Genomic DNA, 25381 nt, shown 5'->3' with positions numbered 1-25381 from the left:
TGCCATGGTGATAATGGACTAAACCTCCGAGCTGTAAATAAGCTACCTCAATTAAATGTTTTTGTTTGTAAGAATTGCCATGGTCATGGTATCTCTTTGCAGTAAGAGAAACCCTAAGACAAATCCTCACATTGGAATGAGAGAATGGAATTCCCTAAGTTGTGCTCTGATTTCCACATTTATGCCTGCATCCACACACATGAACAAGAATGCACACACACATAACATGTACATAAAATAAAAAAAATAAGTCTGTATACTGAACTTGGACAGTGGTTTTTAATTCATTCTCTGAATGATGTAGAATAACAATTTTTTATAGCATATTAGATAACATAAGCAACTTCTGGAGGTCATTTATTGCATACAGGGTGTAGGTCTATGTAAATTCTATTGTATATAGGATTTGTTGTATATGGAATTATAAGAAGTACATTCTTATAGATTTCAAGGAATGATTGTGTATATCCATGAGTGTGTGTATGTGCATATGTGTATGTTGATGGGCACATGTATGTATGTATATATGTATGACTCTTGTACATACACACATATATATGTATATATGTTATACATATAGACAAATGATTCAGCTTTAATCAGAGAATCTTCTCTGTGTTACGTGTGGTGGCAAATACAGAGCTGTACAGTTGCTTAAGATGCTAAGAATAAGTGACAGTTGATTGCTCAGCTTAGACAGGACATTCATACCACCCCTTTAAGTCTCAGGGGATATTGTGGAGGAGGCAACTGAAAGAATGTAAGAGCCAGAAATAGAGGAAAGGCTGTGAAATGCTGTCTTCTGGGCATGGCTGATGTGGTTATGAACTCACAGTACCTGTGATGCTTTGCTATGAGCCTATTAATGGTCTATTATGGATCAGGGGAGTTTGGGGATCCCTTTCCTTCCTTGCTGAACTGTTAGCTACTAATGACTTCTCAGAGAAAAGCAGAGTTTGTCTTCAGTTGTAGAGTCCACTGGGCTCCAGCAGATGGTTCCAAACCACAGATATGCAGATGATCCTGAGTAAACTTTAATGGGTCTCAATCATCACCACCACCAACGTAAGAATTCACGGGGGGGGGGGGGGGGGCGGACACCTACAATACACAGCACCTAACTGTTTTCGGGTGAGGGAGGGTGTTTTCTCCATTAAGACATAAAAACAGGAAGGCAGGAAACTAAACCAAACTGCCACACTCTAGCAAAGATAGGCAAAGGGGACAGGACTGGTCAACATTGGTGCAGAAACCATGGGGAGAGGACTCTGCATGGAAGGCACAGGCTTCCCAGTTGGACCACTGATCTGCTTTCATGATAGGTGTCTCCTGATCATGCTCAAGTGGGGGTGTATCATCAGCAACAGCTGCTATGAGCTCCTCTACTGTCACCTCAATTTTAGCAGTACCTGGGAGAGAACAAGTAGGCTGCATTTTCCTGCTCTGTGAGGGAAATAATTTCTCTTCCTTCTTTATTGAGTGTATACTGATACAATGTTCAAAGACTACTCCACTGGGGAACTGCATTGGGTCAAAATATTGTGTTTTTTGTTTTGTTTTGAGGCAGGATCTCAAGTAGACCAGGCTGCCTGGAGCTCATTATGTAGACAAGGATGACATTGAACTCTTGATCATCTTGGCTCCACCTCCCAAGTGCTGGGGATACAGTCACCTGCCACAACACCCAGTTTTATGTAGTATAGGGGTTAAACTCAGGACTGTACATGTCAGGCAGTCTCCCAACTAAGCTACATCCTTAGCTTCTGATTTTTCTTCTGTTTAAAAATGGCTTAAAAAGCCTCTATGCAACCTTTCTGTCTGTACACCATGCAGGCCACTGTCTGCTCATTATAAATAGAGGGGATCTTTGCACTCAGGAAGCCTTCTCTAGCATGCCTTCCAATGTGAGCAGGCTCTCAGAGGCCCATCCATCATTTATAGCAGTCATGGGCAGAGGCTGATTACTCTCAGACAGTAAGCTAGAGTTCAATGATGGAGGAATTTGGGGACTCAAGGCTCCTCTTCATCTTTCTTTGGATCTCCTGATGCAATACATTATTCAAGGTTTCCATCCCCCTTCTCTGCCTAGTTTAAAATGGAGAGACATTTAATTTCATCTGTGCCTTTATTCTTAGGTTTCCACCACACTAATGATTCCTGTTGTTTGACTAAACAAAATTCTAATACTATTCAATAAGCTTACTAGTAAGGGAATATTTTGTGCTAGTGGAATTGTCAAGAGCATTAGACCAATATGGTCTGGATTCTAGTTTTCCAGCAATGGTAAGGAGTCACAAACTATCTCAGAATGGGACACTGACTTCTGCCTATGGGCTACAAATGGCACAGACATTATTCATTGATTGTCACTTCCCTTTAAAGTTGGATTTGAAACTATGTCTTAAAACAGTTCTTCAAAATCCTTGAGTCCTCTTTGTAAGAGAGATCAAGGCCTTGGAATCAGTAGTAGGACTTTATGACTATGCAATGTGTAACCTGTGCCCATAGCAGACATTATTAATAAATTCTTATTTTATATTGAAACTGTATTTGAATTCCCTCCTTAAAGCAATTCTTCAAAATACTGAAATCACAGCACGATGTGAAAACAATACATCAGAACCAGTCACCCTTGGTTAAAATTTCACCTCTATGATAATGTAATATGTAACCTTGGATAAGACAATCTGCCTGCCCTGTTTGGTCTCATCCTCTTCCCACTGAGCTCAAGTGATAACTAAATGAAGGGAGACAGATAAAGCTCTACCTCAGATACTTCTGGTGGCAATGGAAAGCTATACAGCTATTTTGGGAGACTGTCAGTTTCCCTAAAAGTTGAACATAAGTTTGTGAGATATCATAGCAATTCTTCTCTGAAGTATCTACTCTAGAGACAAGAAAATATATATTCATAGGAAAACTTGTATGTGATTCTGTAGCATCATTGTTCATGCATCCCGAAGGTTGGAACACTCAAGTACATACCAGTCTGTGCCTGGATACATGAGGTAAAATCTTATGGACTAGCAATGGAATATTATACAGAAATAAAAGAGAATTAAGTCCTTGTAACAATGGGGTTTTGTGTATATATATGACCATAATAGAAAAATCTCAAATTTATTATATTAAGGTACTCAAAGAAAAAGATTAGAATAATGATCAATTGAAAATAAGATTAAGAATTTTCAGGGTAATTGGGAAGCTGTAAATTTGTATTGGATAGTGGTTTTGAAACTGTATATTCACTTAAAATGAATCATATACTAAAATGAAATTAAGTTGCATAAATACATCTTCTAAAAGAAGCTTGGACTTGAAACTTAGTCACTCATGTCATGACTGGTTCAAATGGGACATGTCCTCTACAGGCTCATGAGTTAGAACACTTCATCTCTAGCAGATGCTGTTGTCTGGAAGGTTATGGAAATTTTAGGAGGTGGGGCTTAGAGGGAGGAAGTGGGTCACTTGAGCACTGGCCTTGAGTTTTTCCTGCTTCCTGCTTCCTGCTTCCTGCTTCCTGTTCTGATGTGAGGAGAGGAAGAATCCTTGATGCATCCTACTGCGGTCATGATGGATTGGGAACCAAAATAAGTCCTTCCTCCCTTCAGCTGCTCTTCTCAGGTGCCTTGTCACAGTGATGAGAAAAGGGACTAATACCAGTGACGTCCGCCCTCTCCTTTCAAAGTCTTCTTACACTGTTCCCGTGTTCAGGTGTGGTCATCCACTTTCACTTAACTCTGTGTGGAGTTACTTTTTGGCAATGAAAACGATCATCTTGCCATATAACACTGCTTGTTTGTTGTCTGGTATTGTATAATTTAGCTTTTGGTATTTATATTTTAATACCCCCCCAAAGACTGTGAACTCCCTTAGGAGAGGAATAATGTCTTATTTATTTCCCTATCCCTGGTGCTGACAGCCTTCAGCTTGGCCCCTGGCACACATATCCGCATTTAAAAATTTATTAGTGTATTATCAAGTGCTATCCTTAAAAACTTGGCTGTCTTGCTGACTTTGATTTCTGATTGAGAAAGGAAGGTATCAGAAAGAAGGCCTACTTTTCAGGGTGAACACATTTGAAACTGAGTGGTATAAAAGCAAGATCAATTTAGAGGCACTGCTGATTCAGGCTCAGTGTGACTAATTAATTTACACTGCCATGGTCACTGCAGACACATCTAAATTTTAGATTTTTTTTCCCTATCTTGGCAAAGAAGCCCTTGTTCAAGCCAGCCTTTTGTTGCTAAGCATTTAGCAAAGCAGACATTAAAGGAATTAAGGAGAAAAAAATTAAAGCTACTGTATGCTATTTCCTCTTTTAATGACAAATTGATGTCTTTTAAAACAATCCAAAGAGTAGCATTTTATGTAAGAATAACCCTTAAGTCAATTTAATTAATTGATGTGTGTGTTAAGATCAGCCAATGAGTTCACTGCCTTTCATCTAAACAGAAGAAAGAGGTTGGAACAGCTTTGCGGAATCTGATATGAAGGCTGCTTTGAGCACACAAAGTGCTGCTCAAACTTTTAATGGCGGTTTAAGGAAAACATTGAGATAATGCTTTGGAACTTTGCAGCTTTGTCTTGTAATGAAAGGGCTGGGGAGGAGGCTCAGTTTGCAAAGCACTTGCTGCATGAGCATGACTAGCTGAGTTGGATTCCTAGAATCCACATAAAAGTCAGGTGTGGCATCATGTGTCTCTAATGCATATGTACTGGAGAGGCAGATCTTTGGAGCTCACTGGCCAGCTAGTCTGGTTAAATTCATGAGCTCCATGTTCAAGAGAGACTGTCTCAGAAGACAAGGTAGAGAGAGTTTGGGAAAGGTACCCATGTGGTCTTCATATTCATTCATACACACATACACATGTACACATACTAACCCACACACATGCACACATACATATGGAGTTATGGTCCAGACTGCTGTGGCCTACTGAGCATTGAGCAAATGATGTCACAGTGAAAGTTACTGTAGATCCCTATTGTGACTGGTATTGACTTTGTAAGAAAGTCATCTTACACTGTTAAATGTACTAAAGTGAGGCGCCTCTGAGAGCATTCAGAGATAACCCCTGCTGAACCAGAGAATGGGATGACACAGGGATGATGCACAGTTAGGGCCTCTTGCATCCAGACTGCGCTACTCCCAAGGCAAGAGCTGTGGCTCCTTCTGAGGTTTCCCTCCACTGGAGAGGTGCTGCTGTCTGCTGAGGAGCATTCTCTGAATATACAGTTGAGGAACTTCCTTTCCCCAAGAAGGCTTTCTTCCTAGTTTTAGGATGTGTATTTACACAGACTTATTCTTTCTACCCCAGCGTACCATGTATGCATACCACAAGACACATACAATTTACAGGCATTGGTTCTCTCCCTCCACCTGGTGTTTTCTGGGATTGAACTCAAATCATCAGGATTGGTGGCAAGCACCCTTTCCTGCTGACCCATCACACTGGCCCTTTAGGCTAATTAATGTGCAAGGTACGTTGAGAAGAACTCTCAATAGGAGCTGGGCAGCAATGGGCTTGCCCATCATTTCTGTTAACTGAGATTTTTTTTTCTGCATGCTTGATTTCAGGACTGAGTAAAAGGAAACCATAAAATATTCCAGTCTCTATTTTGTTTTATCCGTAAAAATCAAAATAGTATTATCTGCACCATAACATCTGTTTCCTGTTGGGAACATTCTGAACTAAGAGAGAGATATATAGAGAGAGGCAGAGACAGAGACAGAGAGATAGACAGATAGAGAGACAAGAGATAGAGACAAGAGACAGATACAGAGAGGAAAAGACAGAGATGGATCTCCAAATTTACTTTCTTTGCTTTTTATTATTTCTATGGTTTATATGACCCTCAGGCTTTGGTCAGGACATCTGAGAGAGTAGTCCAAATGAAACTAATCACATTCACAAAGTCTTCCAGGCAGTTTGCTGTAAAAGCTCAGTAGCCAGAGACAGCCAAGAAGGAGGTTCACTGGGCATTTGCAGACTGAGCACTGAAGCATGCTGCCGAGATCAGATTGAGCATGGACTTGGGGTCCTGTGTGCCAGGGTGGGCAGGTCCGCTGTATCTTTCCTCTGATGTCGTTCTCCGTTCTGGACCAGAGTGACTCCAACACTCATGCCAGCCCTGCCAACTGGGCCCAGTGGGCAGCTGCTGCCAATGTGGATAATTTTTTTTTTCCTAATTTTAATTTTTAAAAACTTCAGATTTAAAGTCAGAAGCAATGTCAATAGCAGGACAAAGTCTTCATTTTGTCTGTGAAGGTTCTGTTCCTTCGTCATCACGATAGCACAGTCATTTGTGACCTCTTCTGCTCTGAAAGTATGAAGGAGTGAGACATTAAGTGAAAATTAATCTTGGAATAAATGCATTTAATCTTTTTAAATACTTGGAATATTGGCTGTCACCTTAGCTTTTGCGTGTGTTTGTGTATGTGGGTGCAAGTGCGTGTGTGCGCGCACGCATGCGTGTGTGTGTGTGTGTGTGTGTGTGTGTGTGTGTGTGTGTGTAGGCCAAAGATTGGTGTTGGGTGTTTTCCTTTATCACACTTCACTTTATTTTTTAAAAGGTTTCTTTTTATTATTTTTATGTACATGTGTATGTGTGTATGCATCTATGTAAGTGAATGCCATATGTGTGACAGTGTTCTCAAAGGCCACGAGAGAGTCAGATCCCCTGGTGCTGAAATCATAGGCAGCTGTCACTGCCCCACATAGATGCTTAGAACTAAGGTCTTCCCTGGAGTTGCAGGGGCAGCTCTTCAGCGCTGAGCTATCTTCCCAGCTCCTCACCTTGACTCTCTTTGGGCTTTAGGAAAGTGCATTCTGATGTGGTTCCCAGTCAGTCAGCTCCTGGGAGCCACCTACCCAGCACTGTGCCTACTTTCTCATCAAATTCAAGTGCTTATGTTTGCATGGCAAGCGCCTTGCCTATTGAGACATCCCCAGGGCCTCCCATTCTTTGTTTGAGATTAGACAGGATGTGTTCAGGCTGTGATAGCTATAGACCTCACCCTCAGTCTGAATCCTCCTATCAGTGGCTGGGAATGGTGGAGTCCAGCTTTAATCTCAGTGCTTGAGAAGTGGTTCAAGCCTGCCTACATAGTGAGACTCAATCAAAAACAAATACATAAAATAGGTATCCACTAGGTTAAGATACTGGCAGGCCCGAGGGAGACAAACATTTTACAAGTTGAAATTTACAGTGAAAAAATTCACCAGTAATAATAATAGTAGTAATTTTAAAACCTTGCTCCCAAGGCCAGCTCACCTTAGTGGGTGAAGGTGTTTCCACCAAATCTGAAGGCCTGAGTTGGATCCCCAGAACCCATGTGGTAGAAGGAGAGAACCAACTCCTACAAGCTGTCCTTCTGCCTCCACATACATGCCATGACAAACATGCCTCCCCCCACTAAATAAATAACTAATAAATAAGTAAATGGTAGAACATGTCATCTGTTTCCTGGCAGTATTTCCTTAGCCTCTCTCTCAAGTCCAACCGATCTCCATGTCACATCTGCTGCTTACCTGCTGCTCTCCTCTCATACCAGAACTCCTTGCAAGGGTTTCTTCTGACCTTCATTCATTCTTCCACAGCATTCAGATTTATTTTCTATATGGAAACCTGATCTCACTTCTCTCCATAAATCCACACGAAGGGTCACTGGAATCCATATATTGTTCTAAAAAGTCTGCTGTGGTTGCTACATGCTAGGAACTTGCTCGTAGCCAACCCCACTTGCTCATAGCCAACACTATGTATAGTGTTTTGCCATCTTCTTGGAAGCACAGTGCTTGGAAGCACCCAAGCATGACTAGCATCATCTGCTGCTTTGTTGATTAACTGTACACCTATCAGCTATAGATAATCAAGTTCAGATATCATTCCTTATATGAATCACATTCTGAATTTTCTTTAAATAAGATAGTGACTTTGAAGTTATGATCCTACTGCTTCTACCTCCTGAGTGCTGGGATTATAAATATGCATCATTGTACCCAGTTTTATGATGTTGGGGATTAGACCTAAGGTTTCATGTAAGTTCTACCCTCTGAGTTCCAGCCCCAGTCATTGCAGAGTTAATTTCTCTTAGGCTTGCAATGGCATGTATACCCTTTAGTTACAAAATGACCATAATGATGATAGAATTGTTAATGAAAATAATAACAATAGTTTTTGATGACTCTCTTAAACTCTAGAACCTTCCACAGACTATTGTAGCTAGAGCTTTCCTGCCTGGCCCATAGTCAGGACAAATCATTGTCACCCGCCAGTCCCACAGCCGCTCAGACCCAACCAAGTAAACACAGAAACTTATATTGCTTACAAACTGTATGACTGTGGCAGGCTTCTTGCTAACTGTTCTTATAGCTTAAATTAATCCATTTCCATAAATCTATACCTTGCCACGTGGCTAGTGGCTTACCAGCATCTTCACATGCGGCTTGTCATGGTGGCAGTTGGCAGTGTCTCCTTCTGCCTTCCTATTCTTTCTTTTCTCCTCCCTGTTAGTCCCACCTATACTTCCTGCCTAGCCACGGGCCAATCAGTGTTTTATTTATTGACCAATCAGAGCAACACATTTGCCATATAGAACATCCCACAACAGACTATTCTAGCAACATCATAATAATTCTATTGTGAAAATTGTCTCCATTTTATAGTTGGCTGTTTTAGGCTTGGTTAAATTATTTAACTTCTGCCAAGATCATTCAGGAAACACCCATAAGGAGCACAATCCCCAGACCCCCCAAAAGCCCTGAGATTATAGTCATCTGTCGTGGTCATAGGTCTACTCTATTGAGGGAGGCCAGCTGAGAGACAACTCCCACATTTTACCCCAGGGTACTCTTGAGGAGAGGGGCATAAGAGATTTAGACAGATGGCTAGAGGGGAGAGAAACAGAAACACAGCATAGCCTCGGAAGGACCTAGATCCTTATCCACTGGCCCCTCTGTCTCTGCTAAGGGGCTATTTATAGGATTGCCAAGGGGTAGAGCAAAAGACCTCCCCCTAGCTCAGCGAAGTGCAAACCCTTTCTAATCACCTAGAAACCATGCACATGGTCAAGCAATCCTCTAATGCAGCTCTGCTGGGTAAAGCAAGCTCCGCTCTCACTGGGAACCTTTGTGGGCCTCCACACCCTATTTCATTTCTTAGGACGACATTGTGTGGTATGAGAGAGATTTACCATAGATGTCTAATTAAACTAAAATTGGGTGAAATCAAATTTGCATTTTGAGATAGGTACATTGCATTGGTAAATTGTCATGCGATGTTTGTGCTTGTTGATAGCAGACTCCAGGAGAGACTTACTGTCCTAGACCCAAGCAATTATATCTCATGCTTCCTCCACAGCTGCCTGACCAGTGAGATTGGCTCCTATCCTGTCACAGGAAAAAGCAGAAGGTGGACAGCTAAGGTGTGAAAAACACAGCACCCTGAGAGCCACTAAAAGGTAAGCCATTTCCAACAAGGCTCGCCATTGGTTAGTCCATGGCCTAAAAATGCGGGGCTGCAAAGATGGCTCAGCACTTAAATGTTCTGCCTGCTCCTCCAGAGGATTCAGGGTCAGTGCCCAGCACCCACAACAGGTGGCTCACAAGAGCCTGTCATTCCCGCCCCTGGGGACCTGATACCTTCTTCTGACCTCCTTGGGCACCAGATATTCATATGTCACATATACAAAGATGCAGGCAAAACATGTCCTCTGTCCTTTGTACTTTTACTTGGAAGCATCACCCGAAGGGACATGCTCTGCCCAAATTCCCTCTTTGAGGAACTCCACTGGCTTCCTCAGTGGGGCTCCCTGTCATTTCTGCAAGATGTGTTAAGCACCTGGCTTGCTGACGTTAGCTGCTGCTCACTACTTCTTCTTTCACTTTGCTCCCTTAGCTCAACTGGGCTCCTCTAGTCATTTCTGCTGGATGTTGCAAGGATCCAGTTTGATGATATTTTGCTATTTATTTACTACTTTTTATCAGTTTAAAAAAATTGCTTGCTGCATGCCTAATGAACTCACTCATTAGAAACTGAAAGCACAGCTATCATAGATCATTTTTCATATAGAACAGTTCATCAGCTACACTGATGTATAGACCATACATCAGGGGCTAGATAGCGTTAGTGGGTCACTCTGCTCACATCATCAGAGAAGGAACCATTGGGCAGTTTTATCTTCAAAAGAGAGCCTAGTGAGGGCAGAGAGACTGGAATACCCTATATTTATGACTTGGACTCAATGGTGGAATCTATGGGGATCCAGAACCTCACCACACTGGCTTAGTTTTCTTTTCCATTGATTGTAATTTAAATGTGGTTTCTACTTATCAGATGATCAACTTGCTGTTAGACCTATCAGCCCACCAGAGTAAACTACTTTGGTACAATAGCTCCTCCCAGGATGGATGTCCTTCACCTTCACCCTGAGGGCACAGGGAAGAGTATTCCTGAATTCTAGAAAGCATATCTTCAGTCCCTCCCTGGGTGCAACACAGCATAACATCCTGGGTGCAACCTCCATACAAAGGCCTTGACTTTTTGACCTCTTGGAACATAGATTCCAAAGTGCAATCACCAAGTCTGTAGTAGCCATCAAATGGCTTGGGAAAGAGATACTTCCGTGTTGAACACTTCACTAATGATAATCTCCCAGCCATTCTGTTAGTCTGGTTTAGTGTCTTTCTGTCAGCTGTAACTCAAGCAATACTGTTCCCACCAGCAAGGACTGTGGTGAAGTTAAATCTAAAACAAGAACATGTATGTTAATTACTGGACAGTTATGGAAAATGAGCTCAGTTTTGTGGCTAAAGAGAAGTGTCACTGATTTTTCAATCATTTTTTAAGGTTTTATTTTTATGCACATGTATGTACCTATCTGGGTGAGTGGGTGCCAAATGATTGCAGGTGTCCTCAGAGGCCAGAAGAAGGCATCTGCTACCCAGGAGCTATAGTTGCACGTGGCTGTGAACCACCTGGCATGGATGGTAGAAACCTAACCCCTTTCTTCTCAAAGAGCAGGATGCTCACAAAATCTTCTCCTCAGACCCTAGGAAGTTTTATTCTTAAAAACCAGTATCTCACTATGTAGCCTTGTATAGAGGCTGTATAGAGCAGGTTCGACTTGAACTCACAAAGATCAGCCTGTTTTCTGAGCACTGGGATTAAAGGCGCGGGCCACTATTCCTTGCCAGATTATTGGTTGCTTTAACCCATGTTCTATCCCTTCATAGCCTTTGATCTTTTCAAAGTCCTGATGAAGTCTGTATTATTCTCCCTTCTTTCTAGACAAGGGAGAGGCTCAGAGCAATTATGGGCATCATTCAAGGTCTTGGTGAGAGAATAGCAAAGTCTGTTTTCTCCCTTAGGTCTCATGAGCCTCAGGACCCAAACCCTCACAGTTCCTCCTCTGTACATCAACTCCCCTTTAAAAGAACAGCTCAAAACCCAGAGCAGTCCGTGCGGCCCAGGGGCATCAGTAGATAGCAGCTTGGCTTGTGTGGAAAGTGCCAAGCTAGCTGGAGCTTCTGTGAGGCACATCCTTCCGCTAACGGCAGAATCCACTGGGGAGGCTTAAACTGCAGGCCTTCCGGAGACAGGCTGAAAGCCATTAACGGAGAACATTCCACTCTGTGCTACCCGAGACATTTAGATGAACACTTTGGAAAGGAACCAAGAAAGTAAATATAAGGGGGAGTCATTTTCTCTAGGCGACTGGGATCAGGTAATGAGAAAAAGCAAAGTGCAGTCATCTTTCCACTTCCGGATCCTTTCTGTGTTCCTGTGGCAGCCTTAAAATGGCTTGGCATTGACAGCTGGATAAAGGATTTGCCATTCCAGACGCCAGAATTCACAGTGCAGCCCCTCCCCCACACAAGTAAAATAGAAATTATACATGTATGTAACGCATTCTGACCTCAGCCCTTTACTCTCTTCCCCTGCCTTCTCTTGTTAACCTCCCCACATCACACACACACACACACATCACACATACACACACACACACCACATACACACCACACACACACCCAACACACCCAACACACACCCCAAACATATGTACACACACACACACACACACACACACACACACACACACACACGTCTCCTTCCCACTCTCCTGCTCTCATGTCTTTTGTTTTGTGTTTGCCTTTGCTTTTAGCATGTGTGTATGTGTGTGTGTGTGTGTGATGGAGTTTAACCGGACTGTCTGTGGGGACATGGCTGCGAGGCTGTGTAATGGAGCGTGGGGGATTCACCAGTGGCTGCATCACTAAGGCAAATACCACAATCCCCTCACTTGAATCCTCTTCTGTGGATCTAAGTTTGTCCTCCAGGAATACAGCTATTCATATAGAATTCAGGAAGTCAAGCCTTATTACAAAGTACTTACAAATAGTATTTCTTTCTTTCTAAAAGGCAAACTTGGTGTGGGGAGGTTGCCCAACCTGAGGACCTGAGTTTGAATCCCTGGAGCTCATGTAAAAAGCCAGGCATGGAGATGGCCGACAGCAGCCCTAGTGTTAGGAGTGAGCAGAAACAACTGGTCAGCTGGTATAGCCCATCTGTGAGCACTGAGTCCATTGATGACCCTGGTCAAAAGATAGTAGAGAGCCACAGAGGAAGGCAACAGAGATTGTACAACAGGCTTCACACATACACCTGTGCATCCACAGAGGCATGCGTACAAATATACTACCCATGTGCATGTGTACATACATACAATTTTAGTAAAGGCAGAATTACACAGGGAAAAATTTAACATGTAGCAAACACTTTGAGAAAGACAACATTACATACATACCTTCACATGTGGCCCTAACCTGGAAGCATGGCTACTCATTTCCATAAGAAATAAATTTGTGGTTGATGTTGATGAAGGCTGCTGTGTATTTTATTACTAATAAATGACACAAGGGGCCTTATTACAAAATATTTCTAAACATACAAAATTCTATAATGGGCCCCACAGGGGCTGGGCCCACAAACTGCATACTCTGTCTGATGTATACGCACAGCCACATGTTCCCACAGTAACTAAGGCAGCAATTGCTGGCATGCAGAAATCCCAAAGCCTGCTGACTTGATTTTTAGTGTGAACATTTCATCAGCATTAAGCTTGCTTCTGCTTCCTAACGAACGCCGCACGCCCATGCCTGCTCCACCAGATGTCTACAGTTTATCATGCAAATATTACCTAGAAGCGATTATCATTATTAAGGAACACAATCACCCCAAGTCAGGAGGGATATCCTTCAATGCCAGTTTGTGCTCCATTCCTTATGTTCCAGGGTGAAAAGAGAAAAGAAGGGAGGAAGAAAGCCCTGTCTGTGAGTAGATGAATGCCTTAACGAAGAATATAGCTCACGGCCTGCCAAGGAGCTGTTGGTATGAGATTTCTTTGTATTTTGACAACACTTTTTCTGTCCAAGAACAGAGTGTACAAGGCCAGTGGTTGCCAGGCTGGGCCACTGGTTATTCTTCATCTGTTGGCTTCTGAGTCCATCTTCCAGGGTGATGCCAACCTGCCTTTGGGTTCTGAGTTGTAGATGGGAGGAGAACCAAGCAGCATTCATCTGGACCTATCCTCCCTGCTCTTTTGTTTGGCACTAGGTCCCTGGCTCTCTAACCTCCTCCTGCCCTTTTGTTTCTCAGAAGCCTCAGATGTGGGGCTAGTGAGTCGCTCCGGGCTTGCAGGCACAGTTTGCTTGGCCCACATTGTGTTTATACAATAAAAAGAATTAGCTGTCTCAGAAATCAGAAGGTTTCATATACAAACCCAGATTTTCAACAAGAAAGAACAAAGAAGGGAAGGAGAGAGGGAGGGAAGAAATAAAAAGGAAGTAAGGGAGGGGGGACTCGGCACCTTTGGCCAGCCTTCCCCTTTGCTCCCGACAGACTAAATGGGCACATTTCCACCTTCCCCAAACCAAGCGAGTAGAATCCTCTCACTAGCTCGCTGCTCCCCCTTAGATGCTGTGCCAGGCTCATATCACATGTTCGCACATTTGGGTCCTTGTTTAAATCCCTGATATACAATAATTCCCTTTCTCCCCTGGGGCAAACAGACCTCTTCTTTGAGCCCCTCCACAGTTTCTGACTGGATGGGAACCTTACACGTCTCCCTCTTTCCTTCCATTCCTGCCTTATGTCCTTCCCCCTCTTAAGTAATTACTGCACATTTCCTGTGTTCGAACAGCTGTAAGAGATATGAGGAAGGTCACAGAGTTCCTCGTCTCCGTGATATGGCTGAGGTAGTTGGAGCATAGTTACAGACTAAGCAATGGTTAGTAGAACCAAGCATTCTACAGCTCACCAGTTACCAGTGTATCACAGCCCTGCGTCCCTGGACCTCTGAAAATATTCAGTATTTGTCTCGTAACTGACCACTTGGCCAAAGGCACAACTCCCACCATATCTTCAGAGACAAATGAACATTTCCTTCTCTTTGTTCACAGGAGTTTTGTATCTCTGATGTAGCATCAACCAATGAGAACCCTTCTGACTGCATGAAGACTCTTCATTTTGTACCCCAGTGTCTTGTCTGGGTACCAAGCAGGGGTGCCGAGAAGGTTTGTACTGATTTGGGGCAGAATCTGGAGAATGTTTCAGTGGATTTTAAAAAATATATGATATAGAAGAAAGGAGAAAGAGAAAGAGAAAGGGAAGAGAACAAGGAGGAGGGGAACTGGAGGAGATACCAGTTCAATTAAATTTATTAAAATAATCTTCTAAGAACAACGACATAAAGACAAAGATAGAAGTCATTCAACACTGAGAAAAATAGTACAATTCAAGGTTTCTATATGTTTGGTAAACATAACTAGGCCATCTTTTTTCCCCAAAAACTTTTATACTTTAAAACTTTATTGGACACTTCACAAGTTTCAAAATCAGTACAAAGAATTCCCAAGGGCCCTTCATGTCCCCCCCCCCCATGAATGCATCTTAATTTTAGACACAACTTGGTGGTGGTGACCACTGATGATTACAGACAGGAACTCATCCACATGTGACTTTTTTGAACTTTATCTACCTTCCTAATTAATGTCGCTTTTCTTTTCCAGGCGCTGATTTAGCTACTAAGCTACTTGTTGGTCTTCATCATCAGAAGCCTCTGACCAACCTTGGTCTTTTGTGTTTATATGCTTTTGTCAAAGTAGTTTGACAAAAATCTATTTCCATTAGGATTAACCTGTTATTTCTTCATGCTTAGATGGTGTGTTTGCATTTGGAGTGCAGGTGTATGTGTGTGCAAGCATGTGTGTGTATGTGTATTTGTGTGCCAGTGTAAACCAGAGGACAAACACACATGTTGTTCTTCGAGTGTCTTCTACTTTGGTTTTCGAGATAGCCAGGCTGCCCAGGATTTCCCAGAGTTCTGCCTGCCTCTGCTTCCCTAGCACTGAGATTCCAAGCACCTGCCACAACACCTGACTTTTCACATGGTCCCTGGGCTCACACTCAGGTCTTCACACTTGCAAGCCAAGAACTTTATTTACTGAATTGTCTCCCCAGCTTCCTCCCTTTTCTTTTTCCTTTTTTATTTATTTTTTATTTTGAGGACAGGGTCTTTCTACTTCACTATGTAGCCCAGATTGGCCCAGAATTCCCAAACCTTTGGCCTTAGCTTTCTAAGTGTTGGGATGTCACTGTACATGGTCCTCTAATCCTGGCACCTATTGATGGGTCCTACTTACAGCTCTACTTGTGTGTTTACATAATGTTGGCCATCGTCTATACATATGGACAGTCAGGCACAAGGCATTAACTTCTCACAAGGAGGTTTCACATCCTCTACAACAGTCCATTTTGAGTCTAGATTTGGTCCTATTATGCTTCAGCTCAGCCAGCCTTACATCACCAAAGAACAGCCTCCCTCCAACTTGTTAAGCTCTCCACCTGGACTCAGTTCTTCCTGGGTTACACTCCAGGTCACATATTAGGGACAGCATAGCAGGCAGAAGGTGGAGAAATTTACCACGTCTTGACATAGATATGTGTCTTCTATTTGACCAACAAAATATAAATGACTCTATATTTTAAATGTATACAAATGTTTCAATTAGAACAAACTCTCTGCTTGTCACTTTGAGTCTATGACCACTGATACCCTCTTTGTATAATCCAAGATGGTGGTCACATTTAGGAAGGTTTTGTTCACAGTGGATCATGTTCAGAGGTTTCAAAATGTATTTTAGAAATCTTCTTACCCTATTGCCCAAGCACCCCTGTTTCTGAAGCACATGCAGATTCCAAGCAGAGGCCTGGATCTGAGGACCAGAGCCTGTTATCCAAAGACAGTTTCATTGCACCAGATTCAACTTTGTCATATTTTTTGTAGCTCATAACTTTGGCCAGGTATATAGAAAATGAATTGAATTACCTCAGCCACGTTCTTACCTGGAAATGTTTCACGCCATATGGTATCAGTTCTTGCTGTGAGGTTTCCCCTCTGTCTCCAAGTCTGGAGAATCTTAAATATTATCTTCATATCTTCTAGACTAAAATATTAAGCCAGACAACCCTTTGACACCAATCAGAATCCTAGTGCAACTGACTTTGAGTTTGTTTAATTTGTGCATCACTCGTCACTCCCTGCCTGTGCTCTCAGGAAATACATGTAGAATAGTCTAATGGTGAAGTAAACTGATTTGCTGGACATCAACACGCAGAACGTCACTCAAAGAATCAGACACCAGAGGACTTAGGGAGGGCCCATCCAGTGAAGTAATCACTACTCTGCACAGACACAAGGACCTGCCTTCCATCCCCAGCAGCCATGTAAAGGCCAGATATGGCCTTGTGACCTCAGCTCTTGGGAGGCAGAAACAGAAAGGTCTCCAGGCTTGTTGGACTGGCTGAATCAGTCAAGTCCAGGTTCAGTGAGAGACCCTGCCCACAACTAGGAGTTGGAGAGCAATTGAAATTATCCCATGTTGACCTCTGGCCTCCACATGGACATGCACCCACACACACACATGCACCTCCCCACACATATGCACATACACAGGCACAAAGACAGAATGGGATATTTGGGGCATGGCCCAGTGGATGCGAATAAAATAGGAATTCTGAAGCCACGTGACTGGATATTAGGCCCCAGTTTTGTCACATGACAGCTGTATAACCAGGGACAAATTAGTAAGTACTTACAATGGGTAGATTTTTTTTTTTTAAATTAACTTGACACACATTAGTGTTACCTGGGAAGAACAAACCCCAGTTGAGGAATTGCCTCCACTAGATTAGACTGTGGGGACTTTCTTGATGAATGGTTGATGTGGGAGGGCCCATTCCACTGTGAGTGATGCTACCCTTATACAGATGGTCCAAAGATGTGTAACAAAGCTGAGCCAGCCATGGAGAGCAAACTGTAAAGCAGCACTCCTCCACGGCCTCTGCTTCAGCTCCTGCCTTGGCTTCCCATGACTGGAATATATAAGCCAAATATACACATTCCGCCCCAACTTGATTTTGGTCATTGTGTTTATCACAGCAGAAAAGACAGAAAAAAAAAAAGTCTAACACTCTATGACTCAATTTCTGATCTTTGAAAGAGGGCTAATCCTGGTGCCCACTTTATGATATGGGAGCAAATGCCTAGAATGTACATAAAACCATCAGAGGGACCTCAGTAAATATTTGGTGGTGTTGATTTCTTCTCAAAAAGCAGTAACTCATCAGGGAAAAGAAACAAGATGGGTTGACAGGCAAACAATGCACTGACTGAGCTGAGAAAGAAAGCCTTTGTTTTACTTTATTTTTTTCGGAGTTGCAGGAAGAACAGAAAGATCCAGCACACACTTCCATCTCAGACCAAGCTGCCATCTCTTGTTTTCATCTTTCATGTTGAGAGAGTCTGTGTCTCCAAAGACAATTGTGAAGGGATTGTGTTTGACTGATCAATCAAAGGCAGCCCCCTTGCTTGTCTTCAGAGACTGTGAATTAAAACCTCCAGGCAGGATGCTGGCGAGGACCGCGTGGCAACGGGGTGGGCAGTACTCGGTGTTGAGTAGGCTTTGATGGCAAGGGAGCAGCAGAGATAAAAGGGCTCCTCCCAGCAGAGTGAAATTAAAACGGGAAACATTTCATTAGACCAAGTCCCAGGAAGGAGCCCTGGGCAGCCAGAGGAAGCGGCAGTGGGGGCAAATGCCAGGAGGAGCTAGCTCCATTGGAGGGAGGGAGGGAGCTGACATCCACTTGCAAGTCAGTCCTTCTGTCCACCCCTGCTGGGGTTATCATCATCCCTGCCACTGGGCTTCCTTTGCTTTAGGAACACAGCAAGTGTCAGCTTCCAGAGTTGGGCATTCCTAGCCTTACCTACCTGGCTTCGTTCTCTTCCCTGCCTCTATTTCTCCTTGTTTTCATGCAGATTCCCCAACTGCTGGTACATTCATGACCTCAACCCCATTGTCATCTAACAGGCCTTCCAGCAGTCCTGCTTAGACTGTCTTTCTTGTCACCTGTCTGTCAAGGTTCTAGATATCCTTCAAAATCCAGAGGCAATATAAAGAGGTTGTTTATAAAACAACCTCTTGCTCCTATCAGCCAGACCTTTCTTGGATCTGTCTTTAGGGGGCTAGCTTTTCCATTCCGTGGATATTAGGATATAAAAGCGACAGTTTACTATCTGTCCCCCATCCACAGTGTATTTGTAAACAGGACAAAAGCAGGTCATCTGTCTTATTTCATACCAGATGGAATCAGAGAATGCTGGAGTTGAAAATAACCAGGTTTCTATTAGTTCGGAGATTGCAAGCTTACAGTCCATGTAGTACACCCTCCCCATCTGTGCCATGACAGGTGCCACAACTTACCCAGTGCATCAGCTCAGCCTGGCTTCTGATTCTCAACAACACAGTGTCCTGAGGATCTTCTTTAACATCACCAGATTTGGAGTTTGGGGAGCATGGGGCACACACAAACAGTCCGCAACACAAAGTGGTACAATGACCACAATGAGCCATGGAAATCAAGTAGTAGCTTGTCTTATGATCTGGGACAATGTAAAACTGATCACAAGAGGGGCAGGAGAAAGACTTCAAGTGGTATGAGCATTGGCTGTTCTTCCTGAGGACTTGATGTAAATTTCTAGCATTGATATTGTGACAGAAACATCTGTAATTCCAGTTGCAGGAGATCTAGCGTCCTCCTCTGGCTTCTGTGGATGGGTAAAAGGCACACATGTGGTGCACAGATATATATGCAAACAACCATAGACATAAAATTTTTTAAAAATGTAAAAAAAGATTTTAAGACCTTAGACATTAGACATGAGGTTGGTGGCTGTTCATTTATATTGGCTACAAACTCAAAGAAAGGCACATAGACACAAAATAAATAAAATAAACTAGGACTTAAAAAAAAAAAGGAAAACCAAACCTATTTGATTGGGGACAGGAGATAAGACCTGCCCACCACCCCTGGGGGTAATGCTACACCACCTCCATTATAGAAGACAAAAACAAAACACAAAAACAAAACATTCCAACTCTGCCTGAGCAGCAGATCTGTCTCCAAAATTCCTTGGCTAGCACCATTGTGATGCACCAGGCTGCTTCCTCAAACAGTGCTGTAGACGTAATAATGCATTTTATATGCATAGTGTGGGTGTAAAATTAAATTCCAAATGGGAAACACAAATGCTGAGAGAGAACAACTTTCTTGAGATTTATTTTAGTTCGGTGTATTGAATATTAATATGTATAGTGGAAAACAGGAAACTCTTAGCTAATTGGTTTAATTGAGCTCTTTAAAACCCGCCTCCTATGTTTTAAGTCTCTGAACTCTGCAGCTCTTTCCAGAGAAAAACATGGTGTCGAGAATTGTTTCATGCATGTTCACTTATAATCCTGTGTTACTTGCTGTCATTTTCATAGGAAGAGAGCCTGGCATGGGGTTGGCTTGAATAGAATGGGTGGGGAAAGGAAGGGTTTGCAGTCTGTCTTGGTTTGGATGTCACTGCTGTAACTTATTTGCTGTGTGTGTCTGTAATGGCATCTCCAACTCTCTGAGTTTCAGTTTCTTTATCTATGAAAACAGTGTAATAATTACAGCATGCAGTGATTTAATGAGCCAATGTTTTCCAAATAACTGAGAGTCATGCATTCTTAATAAATATTAGTTTCCTAGTCTAAATCCTGATGCATGGGCCTGAGAGCTATTTTCTCAACAGCAATGTTAGTCTCTTAAATTAAAATTATGTTTTTCTGCTGTTTAATTGCTGTGTAAACATTTTGGCTCTTGTCCCTTATTTATTCAGCATTTATTCAAAATGAACTTCCTGTGCATGCCAGTGATGATACCATGTCCTTCTAAAAAAGAAGGAAGGCAATATCCCAGCCCCCTTAAGACTTGTGAGTTTTTCACTACTGACATGTGGTCATTGGAATATAAATGGAGAAAGTATGCATTGTTTTTAGACTTGGACCTTATATGACAGCCATAGTCATTTGTGTGCTCTCTCTGTCTACACAGGTAGGAGCTATAACTCCTGATATGGGAGAGCCCACAAAGAAACTCGAAAGTCTTCTTTGTTTAGACATCTCTCAGAAGAGCTTTCCCCAATGATGATAGTCTACAAATATTTGCATCAGGTCTTAAATAAATGAAGGGGCGGGGGAAGCCGAAAGTCTGTAGATTGTTAAGCTCCTGAGAGTGCACTGCATGACTTATACTACTGACATTGTGGGCTGGATGAATTCTTATGGTGTTCTGCACAGTGTTTGATGCATAAAAAAGATGTACAGGTCTCAGCTAGAGATGGTAATGGTACATCTTCCACAGCAACAGGGCATGGTCTCTAGGCACTGGAGAGAAGTGGGGAAGAGGGAGGGAAGGAGAAGTAGGGAGGGAAGGAGGAAAAAAGAGGAAGGGAAAGAGGGAGGAAGAGAGAGGGAAGGAGGGAGAGAGGGAGGGAGGGACGGGTGGACGGACAGAGACAGAAAGAGATTCCAGTGAGAGGGAAGAAGAGGAAGGGAAGGAGGGAGGGAGGGAGGGAAAAAGGGAGGGAGGGAGGGACGGACGGACGGATGGACAGAGACAGAAAGAGATTCCAGTGAGAAGCACTGGTTTAGAATTTCTAGACCAATCTGTACGAATGATGAATTGACATACTAAGCAAATTAAGCTGTGAAATTTATAAGATGGTTTTATATTTAGATGAAATTGAGACTGTCTTTAGCTGTCCTCTAGCTCCCAGCAAAGTCATCAGTAAGAACATATGCCATCTCATCCCAACCATAGAGAGAAGAAAAGTAAGAGAACCCCCATAGCTATGATTTGGTTTTAATTTTGTTAGTTATTTGTGTGTGTGTGTGTGTGTGTATGTGTGTGTCTTGAGACAGGGTCTCTAGCCCAGTGTAGACTCAAACTCCCCATGTAGCTGAGGATAACCTTGACCTTCTGTTTCTCCTATCCTTACCTCCAGAGTACTGAGATTTTCACTGTGCATCAACACACCTGTTTTTATGCAGTGCTGGGCCCTCTAACCCAGGGCTTCATGTATGCTAGGCACTATGGAATGAGCCATATCACCAGCCCTATGATGATGTTTTCAAAGAAATTTAAACACTCTTGCCACACATGCAGTCTCCCATGTCTGCATCAGTCACCCTCCCTCATCGTATGCTTGTTCGTGGGGTGTTATTTTGGAGAGAAGCCACGGCCCAGATTGTTGTTTGAATACATTCAGCGTGCTCACTGTCATTACTGGAAAGGAAACAACAAACACAACTAACCACCAAATGGGTCCAGAATCAAATAATTTTGAAAACACTTGTAAAAGGAACTGAAACTAGATTCTGCCCAAGAGAATTCCTCAGCACCTTTAATTGAGTCATGGGTCTGTAACTCCTAAGGATAGCAGAGAATCATCCATCCTTCCCCCAGCTTCTTTGATCCTGCCACAGATTTGCTGTGGCAACACCCATCTCAGGCTATTACACAGGGAGGCCCAGGGCAGTCCTGGAAGCAGGAGCCATCACTGTTACTGGCTCTAGCTTGGGATCACAGCTGCCTGGAACTTCAGTCTAGAGTCTAGACTCTGGACTCTGCCAACTCTAGACGCATTGATAAGCATTGCCTACCCTCTTGGTGCCACAGAAAGATAAAAACAAACTAACTAACAAAAACCCTGCTAGCCATCTGAGGACGATATGGTGGGGGTTGAGGGAATGTGAAGACAGCAAATACTTCGAAGTGAAGCAGACCCTGGCTGATGCTCTGATCTTGACTCAGAAACTCTAACCCCCAGTTCCTCATCTGTGAAATGAAGATAAGGATATCTTCCTCAGAGGGGCAAGAAAGCCATGAACACGGTGTGCACGAACCGCTTAGCACAATCACTGATGCAAAAAGGGCCAGATAAAGGCAGACTATTCCCATCGTCATCCTTGCTACGGGTGCTGCGTTGGAATCTCTTACAGAAAAGAGTTTTCTTATCTAATTTGCCTAGTAATCAATCAAAAAATCCGAAGGGACTGTCGAGTAAAATGTTAAATAAATCCTGAGGAATAACGATGAAACATTTATAATATATGCTCTGCACTAAAGCATCTTTACAACTCTCTCAGGGATTAGTCTTTTTAATGTGATATGTGAGGAAATGCTACGGGGGGATAATATTGATCTGAAGGCCCTTCGGCAGCGACTTTTAAATATGGGCCTTCCACGACAGGGCTCCTGTTGGAAGTCACTGCTGCAGCAAGGGAGGGAAGGGAACTGTGACTGAGCCTGGGGCAACACTCCCAGGTTGTTATCAGTTGTAATTTCATTACCCTAAATACTTTGAGAGCTGCCTGGACACCAAAGCTACACTCCCTACAGAGGTGGAGAGTGATAATGATGTGTTGGAGAAGCACAGGTGTCATCTGTGGAGGCATATGAGGCTCATTTTCCCTAAAGACTTTCTCCCAAATTGAAAGCTTTGACAAGTGGAAATTCAACGTTATCACACCAGGAGTCCCTTCACCTTGCAAACATGCAGTAGACCTCCTAAACACACATGCTTATTGAGGCCTCTCTGCCATATATTGAGTAGAGAACTTAAAGAACAACCATGACCATTGGTTTTTTGAGCATTTATCATGATGTGATAGTTATGATCGTCAACTTGACACATCCTAGAACCACCTGGGAAGAGAGTCACAATGAGGAATGGCGTAAGTCTAGTTGGCTTATGAGCATGCCTATGAAGCATTTTTCTTAGTTGATTTAGTTGAGATGGGAAGACTGTTGGCAGTACCATTCCCTGGGTTTGAGCTTGAACTGTAAGAAAGTCCCTAAGCACTGAGCATGCATGCATTCATTGCTCTCTGCTCTTGGCTGTGGATGTGATGTGAGGAGCTGCTTTGACTTCCTCATAACAATGGACTGGAACCTGCAATTGGGACACAAAATAAACCCTTTCTCCATTGGGTTGCCTTTTGTTGGGGTGTTTTATTTCAAGAGAAATAAAAGTAGGACTCATGCAGACCCACTCTGCAGGCAGTACTCACCAACTCAGAGGCCATGGGATTCAGTGTCTCTATTACAACAGAGAGAATCCCAGATTAAATTAATCAGGGCAAGCAGGGTGTATGTTGGGAACTCCAAATCTAGAACTTCCTTAAGGTTAAGCAGATCCAGAGCATTACAGCTAGCATAAAGATTATGTTTCAACTGGGTATGGGTAGCATATGCCCCTAATCCCAGCCCCTGGAAAGCTAAGGCAGGAGCCTCAGGAGTTCCAGGATAGCCTAGGCTATATAGAGAGACCATGTTTCCAAGGGGGGAAAGATGTGGCTTGGGCAGGGTTTCTGCTCTAGTCTACCACAGTAGGTTTACTACTATATTTGACAGCACAGATTAGCTGATCTCCACCTTGCCATATCTGATAATTATTTTTTAATATTTTAAATTAAAATATAATTACATTGTTTTCTCTTCCATTTCCTCCTTTCAACCCATTCCATTCATGCACCATTGCTGTCTTTCAACTTCATGCCTTCTATTTTGTTTATTCTCTCTCTCTCTCTCTCTCTCTCTCTCTCTCTCTCTCTCTCTGTCTCTCTTTCCTTCTCCCAATTCTTAATAGGTAAATAAAATGGCTCCACCTGTATAATTTTACTTGTATGTATAAATCAAAGCTGGTTATTGGGCCAATTTGGGGCTTGGGAACACCATTTCTCCCAGATCAGCATTCCTTACTTGCTTATGGCCTTGTCTATGGTTGGGGCCCCATGAAATTTCTCCCTTCCATGTTAACATGTCTATTGGTGTTGTCTTTGTTCAGGTCTTGTTTAGGTAGCCATGTTGATGAGACTTCATAAGAGTAGCTTTCCTGACATTTTTAAGAAATGCAACCTCACAGCAAACCTCTTGTTCCTCTTGCTTTTACAATCTTTCTGGCCCCTATTCCACTATAATCCCTAAACCTTAGGTGCAGGAGCTGAACTGCAGATGAGTGGTATAAGACAAAGAAAATGAATGCCCATTTCCAGATTTGGACATTAGAGCTAAATGAATTAGTAAAGTATGGTTAGAAAAGATGGTCCTGGCAAGTTCCCACTTCCAACACCATACTTCTCCTAAGCAGATAACCATATGGATGTGATATATCAAAAATCAAAGAAAGCATGGCCGTAGTAAGCAAAACTCCATAGAAGGCCACATTCCATCTTTTCTGTACCATTGTTTTTAATACCGAGACAGTGTTAAGGAAAATGAAGCCCAGGGCAATCAGACATCCAAAACTTATCAACTGTTATCTGTCTAGTTGCTAACTCAGAAAGAGTCTCCAAGGCACTATTCAATATACAAGTTCTCTACAAATAGAAATCTATGCATTATTTTTATGGGTATTTCATTAAGGTATAAGGGGTTCAGGGGAGGAATGAGGAAGAAAATTCCTGGAAAATTATTTTCTTCATTGTAAATTTGTTGAACATTAGATATAAATCCAGCTGTATGTGTCTCAATTCATCATGACCTGTGAATGGAACTCTTCATCATCCTTTGACATGGCTATTTTCTACTGAAGTATCTGAGATGTTCTATTAAAGATTGATCTTAGTTTTATTAACAGAAACAGAAATCAACCATGCTTTATTTAAGTAGAAAGGGGATTTATGGATGAGTTGTCTGGATTCTTCATGGAATCTTCAGAAACACTGGAGAAGAAGACTTAAGAGAAAATCAGGAAATTGGAAGTTAGGCAGCCCAGGCATTGCTCAAGACTATGGCCAAGATCTAGGTTGGCGACATCACTGACCTGGGTTGATGATATTATTGACATTAAATGCCACCTGCTAATCCTGCATTATGCTGGCTTTCCCTGCAAAGACACACTGACTTACTATGCTTTCAGAACTGGGTGCTACTAGTGGTAGCA

Source organism: Peromyscus leucopus, chromosome 8b, assembly GCF_004664715.2.
Source record: "Peromyscus leucopus breed LL Stock chromosome 8b, UCI_PerLeu_2.1, whole genome shotgun sequence".
Taxonomy (NCBI): domain Eukaryota; kingdom Metazoa; phylum Chordata; class Mammalia; order Rodentia; family Cricetidae; genus Peromyscus; species Peromyscus leucopus.
Note: the sequence above shows the minus strand (reverse complement) of the source record.